The following is a 4,219-nucleotide window of genomic DNA, read 5'->3' on the forward strand; positions in this document are numbered from 1 at the left end:
GTTTCGTCTGATTCACAACCCAGAACTGGGTTTTCTAGGTCCCTAGGGAATTTTCTGCAATGAAGCACATCTCCCCATTCATTTCAGGGAAGCAGGTCAATGTTGGAGTGGTGAAGTCCCAACACTCTCAAGGGAAATCCACTTTCCAGAACAGAATCTCCAAGAGGTACTGAAGGACATGGCTGTAGATGGTGAGTACATTGGCATTTCGGGATAGTTCAGGATCTGGAGCATCTGCTGGGCAGAAAACTTAAGATTTGGAGAAGAAGAGAAGAAGGAGCTGGAATTAAAAACAAAAAGCCAAAATGCTGCATTTCCCTCAGCACAAAATCACAGAATAATTGAGGTTGCTGTATTTTGGGCTGCCCTTCCTCAAACATATTTGCTGAGAGAATTGGCATTGTTCAGCCTGGAGAAAAGAAGCTTCAGAATGGCCTAATCGTGGCCTTGCAGTATCTGAAGGAGCTGACAGGAAAGGTGGAGAGAGATTCTTTTACAAGAGCCTGGAGGGACAGGACACAGGGAATGGCTTCCCACTGCCAGAGGGCAGGGATAGATGGGATATTGTGAGAAATTCTTCCCTGTGAGGGTGGTGGTGCCCAGAGAAACTGAGGCTGTCCCATCCCTGGAAGGGTTCAAGGTCAGGTTGGGCGGGGCTTGGAGCAACCTGGGAGAGTGGAAGGTGTCCCTGCCCATGGCCGGGGGTGGAATGAGATGGTCTTTAAGGTCCCTTCCAACCCCAGCCATTCCATGACTCTGTGCTATCTCCCCACTGACTAACTCCACCTTCCCCCAGAGCCCTGGGCACATGGTTGACATCCACACTGTAGATTCCAGCTATCCCCTTAGCCAGCGAGGAGCTGCAAGAAGCCCAGGACACACCACAGGAGGGGACTGGCATTGCCCTCCTTGCTCTCTGCTCCTACCTGGCCTCTCCTTCAGCACCCCAGCAACAGGAGCACAGGGAGGCTGCTGGGTCTCTGCAACTCTCTTTGGGTCACTCTGGCGTGGGACACGCTATGCACTCAGCACAGCTTAAATTCTCTCTATTTCCACACTCCCCTTAATCTTGGGTTGAATTTTTGCTTTGCATCACATGGCAGAGAGGCACAGTGTGAACTCGTTGTGTCTCAGCAGTGCCATCCCTCAGCGGGGCACAGGAGAAGGGGCTGTGTCTGTACACTTGGTGGAGCATTGAAGGAGATGATGGGTGATGAGTGGCTATGGAAAGGTAATTTAATCCTCCTTGGCCTCAGCATCCAACCCTGCTGGGGGGAGGGATTTTCACTGCATTATTGTGGCTACATTTCTTCAGATCCTGAGATGGAAGGAGTGGGTGAAAGGCAAAGGAGTCACTATTATTATTATTAATAATCTCTTTTTGGCAAGTCTCTCTGCGCTGACTGCCAGCAGCCAGGGGAGGTTTCCAACACTTTCTTGTTACAGAGGGCACAGCCATTGTGGATAATTTGGGCTCTGAGCTGGTCACAGAGGAGACTCCGTTGACCCCAGAGCCATGGGAGGTGTCAAGTCTGGATTCTGTAGCTGGAGTCTCTCCAGCTGTCCTTTTGCCGTTACTCCCAAAGCCTGAAATCTCCCTGGAGAGCTTGTCCCTGCTGCTGGCAACGCTCCCTGCTCCATTCAAACACTGCCTGGGCCCTTCCCTAGGGCACAAAGGTGACACCCAGGGCTTCAACTCCACCCTGGGCTCCACAGCCAGCAGGGTTCACCTGAGCAGCAAGGAAGCCTTAGGACAGAGGAAGGTAAGGCTAGGTATCTAAGGTCTTTCTCCTTGGAGGAGACCTAAAAATCTCTAGAAACCAACAGATTAGTTAAAAGCCTCCTGCATGCCTGTACTGGCTCTGGTCAGATGACAAGGATGTGATGTTGACACGAGGCAACTGATTACCTTAAAATCGTGCGGTGGTTCCCGCCCACATGGGACAAACATGGAAGCAAGTCTGGTGGTGAGGGACTGATGGCTCCTCCAGCAGTAAAATCATCCTCCCCTGTCTCAGCAGGGTTTAGTACCGTATTTTTGTACCTCCAGAGGCATCATGCTACAATGGGGATTTGTGCTCATGAATTTAGTCTAGATTCTCACTTTTTCCCTTTTTCCAGTTTGTTCCAGATGTTCCTTGCTACAAGAGCAGAGGCCAAGCTCTTCTCTTACCAGATGGGACACAGAAGGAGTCGACCTTACCTTTTCTGGCTAATGATAAACTGCAGGGACTTGTCCTCTCTGCCAGATACCTGACCAGCACTGCGAAAAATGGGGATGGATCCCCATGGCATAACTTGTCCAGATCTTCTCAAGGCTGTGGGATCTCTGCTCCCTTTGAGCTCTGTGAAAGCAGGACACGACTCAGTCACAGCTCTGACCACTCTCCTCCTCTTCAGCCCTTAGGAAAGATTACTCAGGCAGCTTCGATTACCAGAGGAATCCTCCACCTCAAAGTATTTGGGAAATGGGCACAGTTGGCAGCTCTGCCCTAGAGAATTGTTTCAGATTATCAGGAGAGTTGCCTCTGTGGTATAGAGAGGGAAGTGCCCCTCTCTACTGGGATATTTGTGCCTTATATGACAACATACACAAAATACAGGGGCCCCAAGATGAGATTTCCAGAAAAGCTTTGTATCTTTGCACATCCAAAAGCATCTGCACGGCTGCCATCTGCTCTGCAAAAGCAATGCTGGCAGTGCCACTACAGGCATGTCACACCCATGTGCAGTTAAATCCCCCAGGTACCAGGTCCCTCCAAAGCCATCGGTGCAGCAGCTGGTGCTGAGCAGGGCTGGGCTGTTTCACAAGCCAATGTCGCCCTCTTTTGTTCTCTGGTTGCCACCCGCAGGAGCTCAGGGACCGCACCAGCCAGTGTGGATGGATGGACACTCCCTCAAGTGTGGCAGAAAGAAGCTCCACAAAATTTGGAAACAGATGGGTCACCCTGTGCACGCTGTGAACAAAATTACAGAATCCCAGAATGGTTTGTAGGGGACCCTAAAGACCATCCAGTCCCACCCCTGCCATGGGCAAGGACACCTTCACTAGACCAGGCTGCTCCAAGCCCCATCCAGCCTGGCCTGGGACACTTCCAGGGATGGGGCAGCCACAGCTGCTCTGGGCACCCTGTGCCAGGGCCTGCCCACCCTCCCAGGGAACAATTCCTTCCCAATATCCCAGCCCTGCCCTCTGGCACTGGGAAGCCATTCCCTGTGTCCTGTCCCTCCAGGCCCTTGTAAAAGAGTCTCTCTCCATCTTCCTTGTAGTCTTCCCTCAGGTACTGGAAAGGGCCACAATTAGGTCACCCCAGAGCTCCTCATCTCCAGGCTGAACAATCCCAATTCTCTCAGCTTGTCATTGTACAAGAGGTGTTCTATCCTTCTGATCACCCTGGTGGCCTCCTCAGCTTCCCTCCTTCCTCCTTCATCCTCCCTCCTTCTTCCCAGAAGGCCAAATAAATAAATATCTAACGGGATGCCAAGAAGATGGAGCTGGACTCTGCTCGGTGGTGCTGAGCAATAGGACAAGAGGTGACAGGCCCAGGAAGTTCCACCTGAACATGAGGAAGAACTTCTTCATTGTGCAGTGACCAAGCACTGGAACAGATTGCCCAGAGAAGGTGTGGAGTTTTTATTGCTGGAGATACTCCAGAACTGTCTGGAGGCAGTCCTGGACAATCCATTCAAATCCTTTGAATTTGAACCCTTTACGCCTCGTTGTAAGAGGACAAGGGGGGATGGGTTCAGTTTGAAAGAGCAGGGTTAGATGAGATACTGGGAAAAAATTTCTCCCCATGAGGATGGGCAGGCCCTGGCACAAGGTGCCCAGAGCAGCTGGGGCTGCCCCTGGATCCCTGGCAGTGTCCCAGGCCAGGCTGGACATTGGGGCTGGGAGCAGCCTGGGGCAGCGGGAGGTGTCCCTGCCAGGGCAAGGCTGGCACCGGAGGGGCTTTGAGGTCCTTCCCACCCAAACCGTTCCCGATTCCGTGCCATGTACTCTGCAATGACCCTCCTGGAGCAGGAAGGCTGGACCAGACGAACCCCTATGGTCCCTTCCAGTCTGTCCCATTGCGGGGCTCCCTGGAGTGCGGGATATCCTCCACAAAGGTTATCTTTTCGGGACCCCTTCCCGACATTTTCCCGCGGCACCACCGCAGCGGACACCCGTCCCACGTGACCCCGCCCGCAGTCCTCCTTCTGGTCGGACCGCGCGGCG

This window comes from Corvus moneduloides, chromosome 26, assembly GCF_009650955.1.
Source record: "Corvus moneduloides isolate bCorMon1 chromosome 26, bCorMon1.pri, whole genome shotgun sequence".
In the NCBI taxonomy this organism is placed as follows: domain Eukaryota; kingdom Metazoa; phylum Chordata; class Aves; order Passeriformes; family Corvidae; genus Corvus; species Corvus moneduloides.